Source organism: Heteronotia binoei, chromosome 12 (assembly GCF_032191835.1).
Source record: "Heteronotia binoei isolate CCM8104 ecotype False Entrance Well chromosome 12, APGP_CSIRO_Hbin_v1, whole genome shotgun sequence".
In the NCBI taxonomy this organism is placed as follows: domain Eukaryota; kingdom Metazoa; phylum Chordata; class Lepidosauria; order Squamata; family Gekkonidae; genus Heteronotia; species Heteronotia binoei.
This window is the reverse complement of record NC_083234.1, coordinates 55,808,371-55,825,126: the sequence shown is the minus strand read 5'-3', so window position 1 is coordinate 55,825,126 and position 16,756 is coordinate 55,808,371. Positions and strand designations below refer to the sequence as shown.

The 16,756-nt window shown below is 46.1% G+C and overlaps 1 protein-coding gene across 1 annotated transcript in view; it reads left to right on the top strand.

Moving 5' to 3' along the window:
* The window catches only part of EXD3 (exonuclease 3'-5' domain containing 3), a 204,344-nt gene that overhangs the window by 62,370 nt on the left and 125,218 nt on the right, over positions 1-16,756 (top strand). The window lies entirely within an intron of this gene.

Below are 16,756 nucleotides of genomic sequence, written 5' to 3'. Positions count from 1 at the left end.
TGAAAGTTCAGGACAGACAAAAAGCAACATATCTTTATGCAGTGCTAATTAATGTAAGAAACTATCTGCCAAAAATGTAGCAGAAGGCACTAGCTTAGGTGACTCAAAAAGGTACTGGGCAAATTCATGAAGGAAAGGTCCATCAGTGTATATATGAAACCTCCATGCTCAGAGGCAATGTATCTCTGCATGCATTTGCTGTGCAGCAATAGTAGAGGAGTCTTTGGCCTCCGTGCCCTGCTTGTAGTAATTCTTGAGGATTCTTGTTGGCAACTGTGGGAAACTGGATGCTTCATCTTTGGTCTGATATACAGGATTGCTTGTGCTCTGGCAGTAAAGGGATAAGGATGGCTCTTCAATAGAGTTTGACGTCAATTTGGTCTTTTCTGCTTCGAGATAAAGGTGTAGTTGTTTTCAGACATTTATAAAGTGGTTTTCAGTGCTCAAAATACTCATCTGTTGCCTTATTAGGATCCCTGCAACAAATTTGCTAAGTTGGCCAGTAGCATTTGGGGAGAGAATGGCTTGCTTACAACCACCTAGTGAGTTTAAGGAGAAGGCAAGATTCAAACTGGGGACTCCCTGATTCATAGTTCTGTCTCTAAGGCACTACTCTACAAAGACTTTGTGGCTGTGAATCTTTATCATGTGCAAGCTTTTGACAGTTACTTACAAAGAGAGAGAGAGATGTTTGACAAGATGAAGGGCCCTTGCTTGCCTGGAGCAATTTGTGAGTAGCTTTGAAGAAGCCTGGGAAACTCCATCAATATCAGTCAATAATTACTAATATAGATCCCACAAACTGTCATTTGGGTTACCAAATGTGCCTGAGTCAAAAAGATATGGTCAGAAGGGGAGGAAGGGGGTGTGATTTAGTTCCTTTTATGTGGGTAGGGCTTTCGGGTCCAGAGAGTGATGGGAACAGACATCATCTTAGTTCTCACTGATGTGGGAGATGAGTAGCTATACCTCATCATGTCATCCTAGCTGGGGACTTTGGCTGACTTTGGGGACATAGTCACCCTATCTGAGCCAGTGAAATACCCTTGCCTTTCAGGGCAATAGGTTTGCCTTCTCCAATACTTTCAAGGATCACAGTTTGGCAGTCAGCTGCAAAGGGAGGAGCTAAAAATGAAGATTATTTTCTCCAGTTTTAGGTCTCCTTTCTCTTTCCATCACTCTTTCAGAGCAGGTTTTGAACTTTGCCTCTATTCTGCTAAATTTCACCTTAGTTGAGTTCTCTTAATTAATGGCAACTCAGGTGTGCCAAAAATTCCTCAACTGAGCACCAGGAGAGGAAGAAACTAAAGCATCTTTTGAACCCAGAGTGCCTGCTCACACCCCAAGATGCCTGCTGAGAGTCTAAATGAGTCACTGCTTTGGCTGTGTTTCCTTCCAGTTGTCTTCCACGAGAAAGGGTTTTCTTTTCTTTGGCCACATCTGTGCTTCAGATGTGAATGGATCACTTGATCATTTCTGATGCAGAGACACAACAGAATTATCTACCCTCTGTGGAGGTTCCCTGTCGTTTGTCTGCACAAGTCACTGCTCTTGGCTTGCCTTCTTCCAGATAGGAGACACAAGATGGTGTGCTGTTTGAGGGCTGGTAATAAGACTGAAGAGCTCCTGCAGTTTGAATTCAGAAAATATATGTGTGAGGCAAGCTGGTATAACAGCAGAGCTTTCAGGCAAAGCATTTTGCTAGAAATTCATCTTATTCAGTCAAGGGGTTATTTTGCTAAATCTAAGGTGTTAATAGCTGGTATTGAAAGTTGTGCAGTGTGGATTCAAGATTGTAGCAACTTAAATTTAGCTGAGTGTCTTAACTATTACTGAAGCATATTAAGAATTTTGCTTCTGTGGTTAAAGAATACACAAGGGAAGCAAGAAACCTATAATAAGATTTGTGAAGAACTGGGTTCTTTTTATTGAATACTGGAATACAAAGTTCTGTGATAATGTACTGCTGTGTGCATTGTTCTCTTTGGTTTAATTTTTAAAAAGAATAAAAAACATTAACAAGAATATGAAGAAATGTAGAAATCAAAGTATGTAAACACTGGATTGTACTTGTGACATCGGCATTTCTGATACCAGTGGATGGAACCGGCGTGATGTTGCAGAATTTCCTAAACATTCCACAGTTGCTCAGGAATGAAAAACTGTTGTAATCCTTGCAGCCATACTTCTGTAAAGGAAGGGGAAGTTATCAGTTTGCTGGGATTAGAACTGTGGATAAAGTTGCTATGTGGGGCATTCTGAAGACTGCTGAATGGGAGGATGTCATTCAAGGGCAGTGAGCCAAAAAGTAGCATGAAAGAAGGTGGCCTGTAGAATGCAGAGATCTGAGAAAGGGCAGATGGAAGAGAGGGTACAGGGCTGAAACTTGCATTCTGGGGAGGAGAGATGCTGTTCACATGGAAGGGGGATTTTTGATGGCTCTGGCATCTGCCATCTCTCTAACATTGTGACCTGAGTTTCACATATGAATGTGAACTGATTAGCCAGTTCTTTGGCTGGGGGCTTCTAAAATCCCTTTGCTTCTTTGACTTCATTAAAGATACATAGCTTAAAAATATTGAATTACATATATTGATATGTTTGTGCAATTACTGACCATGTAAATCAGAACAGAGATTATGGAAGAAAAAAGAAAAGATAAACAAGTCAAGTTTGTGTTTGTGTGTGTTGGGGGACATATACAACATGTGGAGAGTCAGTTTGGTTTTGGGTCATATTGGCTTAATGCTATGTTAGAACACCCTTCAGAGAGACTTTGGAATGTACTGAAGTGGTCATCTTCAATCATGCTGCAGATAAGCCAATCAAGAGCAAGAACTCCTTAGCTCTGAGGGCCAGCCTAGGATCACTGAGTACCCTCTGGACACAGTCTGACAAAACTGTATTTTGCCTCCTCCATTCCCTTTGTTTTCACATAAGAGCATACCTTCCTGGATCCAGCTGATGGTCTGTCTGATCCAGCATGCTGCTTGCAAAGATGAGCTAGATGCCCCTCTGAGAAATTTCCAATCAGGCCATAAAGGCAGCCACGACACTCTTTTTCTTTCTAACATCTGGTGTTCTGTCTCAGAAGTTCCATTTAGTTATCATGATTTATAACCAATAATTGGAGCATAACTTTTTGTTAATTTGTGAATTCTTTAAAAAAACACACCAAAGTTGATGGAGATTTTGGGATCCTGGGGGGAGGGGAGTCAGAATGGTTCACCTGTAAACACTACTCAGCAAAGCACTGCTGACCCATTCCAAACCATTGTCCTGCTGTTTGTGTTGATTCAGTTAGTACATTTCAATCCTCCCCTTCCTCTATTTTTAGAGGAAGAGTTCAGTGCAGTATGCCTCATTCTTCCCTCCTCCATTTCATCCTCACAACAACTTTGTGAGGTAGGTTAGGGTGAGAGAGAGAGAGAGAGAGAGTGACTGGTCCAAGGACACCCAGCGCTTTCATGGCAGGACCTTTCAGACCCTACTCTGAGAGTGCATTCACACTACACTAAATAATGTGTTTTGCAAGTGGATTTTTGTTATTATTACACAGTAAAAATCCAGTTGCAAAATATTTAGTGTAGTGTGAATGCACCCTGACTCACTAACCACTGCACCATGAGGGTGTGTGGATGGCAGTAGCACACTACAAGAGAGGGTCTTCTAGACTTCTCCTTCTCTGCTGTTTGTTATTTCAAAGCCTCTAGAATTCCCAGCATTTCCACTGTGTTTTCCTCTGGGTTATAAGCCAAGAACCCCCTGAAGGAAAGGGGGGGAAAAGCAAAAAGCTGGCCCTTGGCCGGAATCTAGCCAGCAGCAGCCTCGCACGGTGTTGCCTGGTTCCCACAGACATTGTATTTTCCTGCCAAGATCTCAGTATCTTCAGAAATCCAACAGAGCATGAAGGTCATGACAAGGAAAGAATGACAGGCTGGAACTCTTTCCCTTTTCCCCTACCCCCCCTTCTGCCAACAAGCTGTAGACTGCCGTCTCTCTGAGCCTGTTGACTGTTTTTCTCAGGGTTGGCACAAAGCTTAGATTTTACAGAGCAGAGCACCCCAGCAGCTCTGATTTCTTCAAGGAAGAAGCCATCTCATATTGCTGACTTTCTTCTTTCTTGATGCAGATTGGTCAGTTGTTTAATATTTGTGTAAATGTGTGTCTCAGATCAGTTGGTAGTTTAATGTTTGTATGAATGTGTATCCCAGGCTATTTTCTGCCTAGTTCACTGTTACGTATATGATAAACACAAAGTTGCCTTACACCAGCTGAGACCTTTGGTCCATCTGGCTCCATATTGTCTCCTTTGAATTTTTGTCCAGGATTTCAGGCAGAGCATGTCCATTTTCAGCATCTGCTACCTGAGATCCTTTAACAAGATGACAGAGGTTTAAACAGGGTACTGCACCCAGAGCAGGTGTTTGGCCAGCTCCTCATTATTTTGTATACAATTAAAACTCATGTTCTGCAAGTTACTGGTGACAAAAATGACATGCATGGGGCCATCATAATCCGCATTCTGCGTGGTTTATGCAAAACCAAACAGACTTGCATGATTATATATATTGCATTTGAATTTTTAAAACCCATTTGCACTACTTATGCTTAGGCATGTGGAGAGTTGTGGACCTGCAGAGGGCATTGTTTTCTCATGATCCCCAGCAGCTCTGTTCTGAGTATTGAGCCCCCTCCCCAGCATTTCCCATGCACTGTCAAGTGTATCTTTGCAACCATATGGGCTAGAAACTTAGAATTCTTTTAAAAATTAAAGCTGATATTCTTTGCGAGTGCAATACCATCTCCCACTCACTAGCAAACCTCAGCTTGCCACCCAAGCCCGATTTTGAGATTTAACCATGTTTCTCAAGTTGCCTTTAAAATCATAGCATAACATAAGAAGAGCCCTGTTGAATTAGGCCAATGGTCCATTTTGTCCAGCATACTGTTTTACACATAACCAACCAATTGCCCTGGAGAGCCAACAAACAAGGCATGGTCATATGAACTTATTCATTCAGTCATTAATTTAAAACATTTTTATGCTGCCTTTCCATCTGAACAGGGTCCCCAAGGCAACACACATACAATATTTGAACAATTAAAAACAACCTTTAAAATAATAAGTAATTCAATAAAAACATATAAACAACAACTCCAGTACCAAGGAGAAGGGCCAATAACGTTATTGGAGTATGCCAAATGAAACAAAAAAGTCTTCACCTGCTGGCAGAAGACACTGATTGAGGGAGGCACATGAATCACCTTGAGGCAAGAACTTCATGACTAAACTATCTAGCCTCAGATGGCAGGGGCATCCAAAGCAGGGCTTCCGAAGATGACCATAGTGAATAGGTAGGTTCATATGGGAAAAAAGACTTTCCTTAAGGTATATTGGTCCCAGGCCATGTAGAGCTTTAAAGATCAATACCAACACACTTAGTTGAGCCCAGAAGCACATTGGAAGTCAGTGTTGATGGAACAAGATTTGGAATGATATGGTCCCTATGACCCATTCCAGTCAACACTCTGGCAGCAGCATTTTATATTAACTGCAGCTTTCAGGCTGTCTTCAGGATCCTGTAGAATATGTAGAACATGTTGCAGAATCTGATCTTGATGTTGCTAGCGCATGCGCCACAGTGGCAAGAACTTTGCTGTCCAGGAAGGGCCACAACTGGCTCACCAACCAAAGTTGGTGAAAAGCACCCCTGGCCAATGCTGCCATCTGTTCATTCAACAAGAAGCCTGGGTCCAGGAGCACCTGCTCCTTGAGGGCGAGTGTAACCCCATCCAGAACAACAGATAGCACATATGTGGGTTAGACCTTCCCTCCACAAGTAGTATTTTAATTTTGTCATGATTAAGTTTCAGCTTGTTATCCCTCGTCCATTACTTTCATGATGCTCAGATACTGTATGGTTTGATCTTTGCTCTTTTTTGCTAAGTTTCTTCTGTCAAATAAGTCAAATCACTTCCCCTTTTCCAAAAATATGGCATACCTTAAATGTGACCAGAATACTCCAGGGCTGCTGACTGGCTACACGTGAAACAGGATACTGAACTAAATAAACCACTAGCCTGAACCAGAAGTGGCATTCTTATATTCAGAACCATTTGGGTCCTGAAAAAATGGAGCTCAAATTTTGACAGGACTGGGGCAGTTTGTAACTTTCCCAATTTGGAAAGAAATCTGGATGGATGTGGAAGCTAAGGGCTCCAAGGTTAAGGAATGTTACAAAGGTTAATGGCTATGCTGTTGTGATAGCATGGAATATTCGTAAGCATTCTAACTGCTGAGTGGAAAATACTGTGATTAAAATGCTGACAGTTCAGCTTCTATGAAGTGAAAGATCAGTTCAGCTGTTGGTCATGATACCTAAAAACATAAGTGTCCTGTTGGATAAGATCAGTGTTTGATCTAGTTCAGAATCCTGTTTCCCACAGTGACCAACCGAATGCACTCAGAAGGCAAGACTTCCACAGTTGTTGTCTCTTCCCCCTGGAATTGGTATTCAACTTACACTACCTCTGAACATTGGAGGCTCTGTATAACCATCACAGCTAATAGCCATCAGTAGACTTCTCCAGGAACTTGTGTAACCCCTTTTAAAGTTGCCTGTACTAGTGGCCATCACTACATCTTGTGGCAGTGAATTCCATAATTTGTGCATGGAAGTGCTTCCCTCTGAATTAAATCTCCATACTTGGTGTTCCTCTGAGCGCTAGTTCCTTGGGTGAATACAAGGAGTAGTCGATTGCCTTCACTTCCTGATTCTGGGTAACTTGAAGGCATCTGGCTGTCCACTGTGGGAAACAGGATGCTGGGCTAAATGGATCTTTAGTTTAGGGCTCTTTTTATAGCTGGAGGAAACACTAAATATGAGGCCAGTAAATTATTGGGAGGTACAGAGGCAGGAATGCTAGGAAAATAGAGTGACTGAGGGCTAAACAGCTAACTGGAAGAGGACACGAGAAAGCATGGATGGTGGCTGAGAAATGGGGGCCTGAGTGAAGGAGGAAAGGTTTAGGAGAGGTAAACATGGAGGGACATTTATGCAGGGTGTAGAGATCGACCCTTGGCACTTACCGTGAGGGGTCCTTCTCCTAAGAGGACAGGAGGACATCTTGGGGTGTTTCCCACCGTCCAATCAGGGAGGCAGGAATCTTAAAAAACTTCCCCTTCCTGTGGATGTGGGAACCACCCTCCTTCCAGTTCGGGTGACTCCGAGAAGCAGTAAAAAACTCTTGCAACCATCGCTGCTATGAAAAAAAGGTGAGCTAACTGGTGGTCGGTACAAAAACTTGGCATGAGCCTCCCAAACCGACTGAAATAAACTCATATAGAAACTGAGAAAAAACAGGTAAACTACAGGTAGCCTGTGTTAAAGAGTAATCAACAGCTGCAGATGAGACTACAGGAGAAGAAGTTAGATCCAGACACATAAAAGATAGATGCTGCCCGAGGTAGGACGATAGAAGAAGGGGAGGGCAAGATGTCCTCCTGTCCTCTTAGGAGAAGGACCCCTCACGGTAAGTGCCAAGGGTCGTTCTCCCTAAGAGGCGGAGGACATCTTGGGTGCTCCCATAGCAGTATGTCATACAGGGTGGGATCATCCTACTCAGGCAGCACGTGTTGCAGGATTCGTCTGCCAAAGGCTGCGTCCGCCGACGCATATGCGTTCAACTTATAGTGTCGGATGAAAGTGGAGATAGATGACCACGTAGCTGCCTTGCACACCTCCTCTATGGAGGCCTTCCTGTTGAAGGCAGCATTGGTGGCCGCACTCCTGGTTGAGTGTGCAGTGATCCCTGGTGGTATGTGAAGGTTTAACGCCTTATACGCCTCCGATATACACTGCTTGATGGCGTAGCTAATTGCTGATTTGGACATCTTCTGTCCCAGTCTAGGAGCCGCTATATTAATGAACATGAAGTCTGATTTTCAGATAGATTCAGTTCTTGTAAGATAGACCTTAATTGCTCTTCGCACGTCTAAGGTATGCCATGCGCGCTCCTTGGGATGCTTGGGATCCGGACAGAAGGATGGTAAGTTGATCTCTTGACTCTGATGGAATCTAGAAGAGACCTTCGGTTGGAAGGTAGGGTCCGGATAGAGGATCACCTTGTCCTTGTGGAACACACACAGTTCCCTCTTAACCGATAAGGCCCCGATCTCTGAGACTCTTCTGGCCGATGTTATTGCCACCAGAAAGATGGTCTTCATACGCCTGAACTTTAGGGATACAGAACTTAAGGGCTCGAAAGGAGGACCTGTTAGGGCCGAGAGTACCAGGTTCAATCTCCAGGTAGGAAACCGATGTACTTGTGGTGGAGAACTCATGGAGGCTCCTCTAAGGAAGCGTCGAATATGGGGGTGAGATGAGAGGTTCACGCCGTCCACCTGCTGGAGAACTGAGGATAAGGCTGCCACCTGACGTTTGAGGGTAGCTGGCTTCAATCCAGAATGGAGACCGTCCTGAAGGAACTGCAGGATCTTGGGGACAGAAGGATGCAATGGGTCCACGGCTTTTCTCCGACATCATCTGTGGAAGGCTTTCCAGGACATGTCGTAGATCCGCGTTGTGGAGCTTTTTCTGGATGCTAGGATGGTGTTCGTCACATCACTTGCATAACCAAGATCTAGGAGAGAGCGCCGTTCAACCTCCAAGCGGTCAACCTCAGCCAGTCTGGATGAGGATGCCACACCGGGCCCTGTAACAGCATGTCTGGACAGATTGGTAAGTGAAGCGGTTCCGCTACTGACATCTGTTGGATTGATGAGAACCAGTGACGTCGCGGCCACCAGGGAGCAACCAGAATGACGTCGGCCCTTAGCAGCCTGATCCTTCTGAGCAACCTCGGAATGATCGGGATTGGGGGAAAGGTGTAAAGAAGGCCTTGCGGCCAGGGAGAAGTTAATGCGTCCGTGGCCTCCACTTGGTAGTGGTAGTACCTCGTGTGGAATCGAGGAAGCTGGTGGTTCTGAGAAGACGCAAAGAGGTCCAACACCGGCGGGCCGAAGCGTGTCACTATCGTTAAGAAAAGCTTCTTGTTGAGAGACCACTCTCCCGATTCAATGCTCTCCCGGCTGAGCCAGTCCGCCTTGATATTGCAAGTCCCCTTGATATGCTCCGCCCTTATGGACTTTAGATGACTCTCCGCCCATTCGAACAGTTTCACGGCCTCCTTGTGAAGGGAAGTCGACCTGGACCCCCCTTGATTGTTTAAATAAGCCTTAGCAGCGATATTGTCTGTTCGAACCAGGACATGCCTCCCGGTCACCTGGTTCTGAAAGTACAGGAGAGCCAGTCGAATGGCACGGAGTCCCAGAAGGTTGATGGGAAGACTCGCCTCCTCGGTTGTCCACTGGCCCTGGGTAGGTATCTCGTTGAGGATCGCCCCCAAACCTGAAAGGCTGGCATCTGAAAAGAGCTGTATTTCCTTCTCTACGAGGAACGTTCTCCCCTGACGCAGGTTGTGGTCCTTCATCCACCACAGGAGACTCTCCTTGACCTTCTTGGGAACAGTCAACGACATAGGGCGCTTCTCCATGATCTGGATCTGATAAGGGCGCAAAAAACATCTGAAGTTGTCTGGTGTGAAAGCGGCCCCATTGAAGCGCCTCTAGATTTGAGACTAGAAGATCCATAAGTCGTGCCAGGGTCTGGAGAGATGACAATGGTTCCCGCACTATCTGGAGCACCAAAGCCTTGGTCCTCAGTATCTTTTCTTCTGGGAGGAAAACAGAGTCCTTGTGTCGATGACCATACCCAGATGTTGTAGCCTCTGGGACGGCTGTAAATGACTCTTGGGAATGTTGATTATGAACCCGTGTTGTTGAAGACAGGATATGGTGTGTATAACGTCCTGCTCCGCACTCTCCCTCGACGAGGATCTTATCAGCAGGTCATCGAGGTAAGGGTGCACATGCAACCCTCTCTGTCTGAGGACTGCTATCAGGTTCACCAACACCTTGGTGAACACCCGCGGTGCCGTCGTCAGGCCGAAAGGTAAGGCTCTGAATTGGTAGTGAGTCCCATTTACGCAAAAAAACGAAGAAACTTGTGATGTACTGGGAGGATTGGAATGTGCAGATATGCCTCTGTTAGGTCCAGAGAAGACATGTAGTCCTGATGGTGCAGGGACTCCGTTATAGATTTGATGGACTCCATCCTGAAGTGACGGAGGTTGATATATCTGTTTAAAAATTTCAGGTCTAGAATCGCTCTCCAGTCCCCGTTTTTCTTGGGCACCATGAAGAAGACGGAATAGACGGCTTGACATCTCTGCAATGGAGGAACAGGCTCTATCGCTGCAATTTCCAGCAAATGTTGAATTGCTTTGAGGGTGATGCTTTTTCGTTCTGGGTTTCAGCGAAGAGGAGACACCAAGTAACGATCCCAAGGTGCCCTTTTGAATTCTATGGGGTAACGATTTCCAACGTCCAAGCATCGACCCTTGAGGCCGCCCACGCCTGCTGGAAGTGTAGTAGACGGCCCCCCACTGGAATAGAATTCCAGTCATGCTTTGTTGGGCTTGGGGCCCTTCTCGAATTTGTCGGACCTATCGGGCTGATTCCTCTGGAACCGGGAATTGGAGAAGCCCTTTCGGAAACTCTGTTTGGACTGTCCCCAGGTTGTTCTTCTGAAGTCCTGTTTTGGTTTGGAGAAGCTGGAGGAGGCACGAAAGGAACCAGACCCGAAGCTTCTCTTATCGGAGCGGCGCAGATACTTGGGCATGGCCTTTTTCTTATCCCGTGTTTCCACCAGCATCTTATCCAGGGCGTCTCCAAATAGCTTTTCTCCCTGGAATGGGTATGCTGACACGATGGACTTCGAGTGCATGTCTGCCGGCCAAGCCCGGAGCCATAACCCCCGCCATGCTACGGTGCTTGATGCCATTGCTCTAGCGGAGAAGGTGAGGGCATCCAATGAAGCATCCGCTGGAAATTCGGAGGCCCTAAGGAGTCTGCTGGTACCTTCCAGGACCCGTTTATCCAGGTCTGGCAGTAGCTGGGTAAGCCGTCTTATCCAGACGATCGCTGCTCTGGAAACTATAGAGGTGGCCGCAGCTGCCTTGATGGCCAGAGCCATAGCTTCGTGGCTCCTCTTCAAGGCCAAGTCTATCTTTTTGTCCCAGTTGTCTCGCACCGAGCCATGGCCATCCTCAGCTAACAGACCGTGTGACTGTAAGGCTGCGATTGGTGCATCCACCAATGGTACTTGCAGCATATCATTAGCAAAGGCAGGTAATTCATAGAGCTTCTTGATAGAATTGGGTACCTGTCTGTTGGTACTAGGTTTGGCCCACTCAGATTTCAACTGACGCTCAAAGAACTCAGGGAAGGGAAAAACCTTTTCAGAGGATCTGAATCTGGGGAAAAAACTCCGTATTTCCCTTGGGTTTGTTTTTGGGGTTGGCTAGTGGGTGGGGAGACTCCTGCTCCTCGGGTGATGTTTGTAAGTCTAGAGCAGAAGTCACCTTGGCTAAAAGAGGTTGCAACTCTTCTGCCTTGAAAAACCCTGATGAGGGTTCCGGAACTGCAACATCCTCTATCTCCTCATCAGATAAGAATTCGCCCTCCTCCCAATCTCCCCCATAGGAATCATGAGAGTGGGTCTCAGAAATGGATCTTTCGCTCTCCATCTGGTCACAGAGCAGAGGTTTCTTTGAAGCCCTATGGTGGCTGGAGCTACCTCTGGACCTCTTTGGAGAAGGTGATCTGGAGGAGGAACTGGACCTGGGGGACCTGGGTCTCCTATGGCCAGATGCCCTGACTGCTGCCCCCACCATCTGCTTTATTGATTCAAGAAACTCAGTAAAAAAAAGGAGGGTCCCATAAAGGGTACGTTACCCAAGCCCGACTGGGGCTGGCAGGTCTGCGTGGCTTCCAGCGCAGGTTGGATCACATCTGCGACTGAGTCTCCCGCCAGGAGGTTGGCATCGGGACGTTCCTGCGTCTGGAAGCTGCATGGCTGAGGTCTGTCCCCGTTTTGCGCCTTTTTGCGCTCCCCAAGATGGCCGCCGCCAGTGGGGAAGAGCCCTGACGAGGAAGCCTCCTCCGCAGCTGGGGAAGACCAGCGCCGCCTGCGTTCGCCTTTGGGTTTCTCACCCCTACAGGGCACGTTGCCGGTAGCCGAGGCAAGCTTAGAAGTCATGCCGGCTCCGGAGGCGGGCCTCTAGGTTCCGCGCCAGGCGTCAGGAACCAGGTCGTCGTCCATGAACGCGTCTCTTGACCGACGCGTCATTTTCCCTCTCCTCTGCGGCTTGAATGCTGTGCGCTCGGCCGCGGCTTGAGTTTAAACAGCTGAATCTCGTGTATTGATTTTTTTTTTAAGCCAGTTTTGGTTTCAGCACTTCAGTGGTTCTGGAATTTAGACTGTCCAGGAAAAGTCAGCTTCCTAGTCTAGAATTTGGCTTCAGGGGGGGAAATGGGGGAGGGGTCAATTGATTGACAGCAATCCTTGATGCACCAAGCGAAAACACAGGAAGGTCACTGCGAGCTCATGACGGTATGATTGTATGGAGAAATGTTGAGCTGGCCATAGAAGGCCAATGACATGACTCTTTCCCTCCCAGGCGCTCGAAGGAACTGCCCCCCCCCCCCGGTGTCGTGAGAAAGCCAGCGATTGGTGGTCACTTTGTAACCCAGTTGGTTCCCAGTCCCTTGTGTCTCTCTGGTGTCAGAGTTCAATGTTTCAGATATTACAATTCCCATGCCTTCTCTTTCTTCTGGAAGCTCTGAATGACTGTCTTTGGGCACTGGGGCTGTAATGCTGGCTGTTGTTTCCAAATTCATCTGTTCCCCTTCAGTCTGATTTGCTTACCTCCTAGTTCCCAGGGGCTATCTGAGTCACTGAAAGAGTGTGGTGTGTGTAGAATCCTGGGAAAGGCAAAGCTATCTGGATATTATACATGTGTATGAATGCCATTTTATTTTGGTAAAACTCAAAAGCTACATCAATTATCTAGGAAGCAGAGATGCAAGGGGGAAAGTTCCTATTCTGGCTGATATGTTCTGCACATATGACGCTGCCATGCCTAGTCAGGCTGCTGGTATCTCTGGCTGCCTGCTGCCTGCTCTGAATGGCCATGCCTCTAAGACAGGAAAAGGTCTTTCCCAACACCTGGAATCCTTTAAACTGGACTTGGGGACTTTCGACAGGCAAGCTACAATGTCCTGCCACTGAATGTGGCCTTGGTCTCTTGTTTCCTGGAAGAAAACAGATTTTTTTTTTTTTTTTGCTGTTTCCCGTCTCCTTTTTCCTTGGGGAAAAAACCTGGGATTTTTTGGGAAAATTTTAAATAAATAAATGCAGCTCTTGCTTTCTGGTCTAAACTTATTTTAATGATTTCACAACATAAAATGCTGAAGGATCCTGCCCTTTCAGAAGTGTGGCTGGCAGATACCTGTTCAAAGGGCTTGACTATGTCCAGTACAGTGTTGTGGAGATGTAATTAACTTTACAGGCTTTCCAACATTCTTTAAAAACACAGTTGTTCCAGAAAGCCTTGGAGAGAATGAGAATGTTTTTTTCTGGGATTTTAGAGTTGTTTCACCTTATTGTGTTGTTATAAATGGTTTCTGACTTTAATGTATTGCTATATTTATTGAGATGCCACCTTAAACATCTTGAAAGGTAGCTTGGAAATTCTTAAAGCAAATATGTTGGCCTAGTGAAAATAGTGGTCCAGGAGTGTTCTGATTATTCCAGATTTAGAACTGAATGGCCGTTTTCGCACTAGCGTTTGCTCCGGCGTAGCGCCCCATTTACCTCCGGATCTTCTCTTGGATTTCGCACATGTTGCTCCGGCACTGCGCTTTGCTCCGGCGCTTCAGGGATTTTACACCGGAGTATGTTTTTCAGCATGTTGCCAGAGTTTCCGAAAACCTCCGGATCCACTCCGGATCCACTCAGCGGAGTTTGCTGTGCGAAATCCATCCACACCGGATCGACTGCTTTGTGGGCGTCACCCTCTCCCTTTCCGTCCTCCCACCCCATCCACCCGCTTGGCCAATCATCAGCCTTTCGCGGCGCTTCCCCAAAGTGCCGGCACGGCCATTTTTTTTTTTAAACTTCACAGTTTTGCGTAATAGCGATATTTCGAAATTAACAAATAGAAAAAAAAAAACCCTCCTGGAATAGCCTCAATTGCCACTTCAATTGGTTTCGTTAGAATTTTTTTTATTATTATTGACTTTAGTTGCGTTATTTCGCTGTTGCGTTATCTCGATAATGCGAAAACGACCATTGTTGGGGGGGGGGGAATCTAGTGCCGGTGCGGGCCAAAGCGTTCATGTGTGTGTGTTTTAAAAAGGGAATGCCTCCCTCAGCTGTGCCACCAGGATTTCTGGACCTGCACAAAATCGCCATGTATAAAATGGGAAGTTGGAGTCCTGCATTCTTCTCCCTGGCTACATTCCGCTCGGTTAGAAAATAGACGCGACCTCGCTCTTCACACGCGCCATAGAAGGGGAAGGAGAGAATGGAGCGGGGGGGGGGGAGCTCTGGCAGCAGGAATCAGTCAGGTCCCCGTTGCAAGCGCCAGCCGGGGAGGGGAAAGAGAGCGGAGGAAATTTGGGGGGGGGGGGATCTAGTGCTTCAGAATTTGGGGGGGGGGAATCTAGTGCTAGGATTCTCCACTGTGAATGCTTCCGTTAATACATAAAGGGCTGTGGAGGATTCTACAGCTGCAGCCAATCCATAAGCAGCAGCAGCACACGTGATGCGGTTTGTCCAAGAAAAGAAGGGGAGGGAACAGCTCGATGTTACGTTAGTACGTTAGTACGTCATTACGCAACCAGACTTGCGCTTAAAAAAAAAATGATTGACAGGGCATCGAACTCAAGCCGATGCCAGTGGGAAAACGATTTGAGCCGGGGCTTCAGGGAAGGCGACTCCGCAAAGAGTCACTAGTGGGAAAACGAGAAAAATGATCCGGACATAATTGCGCCGCGAAAAAAGGGGAGCAAACGCTAAGTGCGAAAACGGCCAATGTGTTGTAATCATGACAAACTTTAACTAGTATGAGAACTGACAGCAAATTCAGGTGTGTTGAAAGAGGTATCTCATGTGAGTTGTTTGGTGCTATTAGCTCTGTGGGTTTGGAGCTGCAGTACCACCTGCATTTTTCTTTCATCTGGCAGTAGTCTTGGATGACTTTGCTTGATCTGTAGAGTGGAGGGCAGGTGATCCAGCCTCTTAAGAGTGGAGTGGGGCTGACTCTTCAGTGCCACGACTTCCACACAGATGATTCTGAACTTTGGTTTCCAAGTAGGGTTGCCAACAGACCTGGAGAAAAATGTCCTGTCATGTATGGAAACCGGCAGCTGTAGCTTTTTATGGCATGAAAGTAAATAACATCCCATTAAGCCTCTATTAAGGGGACAGGGTATTTTTTCCAGGCACATGGCAACCAAACTAGAATGCTTTTTTTTGTTTTAAAGCATGCACAACATATTGTGGATCATGCTCTAAGGGTGTTTTGACATCTGTGCAGAAAGATGTTCATATTCAAAGGTCCTGCACACATTGGTGACTTTTGCTTCCACCAGTGCATTACCACTACCATTTCCCCTGCTGCAGCACCAGAGAGGTTAAAAGAATAAATAAATCAGTAATTGCTTTAGTATTAGAGCATTTATCAATTCTAAAAAAAATTCTCAAAAGTCCAGTACAACGGGGAGAATGCTGGGAAAATGTTATCTGATGGAAGAGACTGCACAGAAAACTCCCATGTGGAATCTCCATTGCCAGTGTGCATGCCTCTGCATTTGTCGCATTGATGAATGTAGAATAGAGAATCCTTATTGAGTGGATGCAGCCATAGACTGTTGTGCACCAGTACTGGGATTTATTTTTCACATTTCTCTTCTACGGAAAGATGCCTGTTCTTTCTAACCCAAATAAATTTTCCTGTTTAACCTCTTTCAGAAGCCAAAGAGCTTGGGAGACTTGAAGCTCTGCAGTTCTCAGACGAGTGAGACTGCGCCAGCCCTTCCCTGCTCCAGGCAGACTTGGTTTGAGTGAAGGGGAATCCCCCCTTCTTCCACAGCAAAGCCCTGGGAAGGCTTGGGTTACAACGGTGAAAATAATCAGCTATGCAGAATTTATGGCATGTTGGGTAGGATTGCACTGTGTGGTGAGTGAGGTGTGAAAGCAAAAACCTGTTATCTGTGGAATGACCTTTCTCCCCCCCCCCTTTTTTTTTTAATGTAAGCCAGTTTAGGGTGGAACTCAGTGGGATGCCAAGTGCAGGCTTGCTGTTAAACAGTTTTCCCTCTTTTCACATAATATTTCATTTCTGCAATATTGATTAAGATTAAATAAGATTTCATTAAGATTTTATTTCTCACCATTCAACATGACTTGCTGCTCTAGAGGGGTGAGGGAAATACATAGTGTGATAAACAATACTGCCTTCCAGACAGGATCCCCAGTGTGTGTGTGTGTGTATGCGTGCATGCATGCATGTGTGCATAATCTCCATCAGTTGTGATTGAACCATTCAGTTTCTCTTGATGCAGAAACATGGTAGAATTACTTGTGGTCAGAGGATGCTACCTGTTGTGGTTGTGTATGAGTCACCATTCTGGGCTGACATCTTTCCAACCAGGAATCATGCACAATTCTGTGGTGTATGAAGAAGCTTAGGGGCTGTTCCTGTCAGTTACAAATAAAATGTCGCTCCAGTTTGGTTCTCCGCTCGAAAATATGGCTCTAAAATTATCAACTTGTTATGCTTCCAG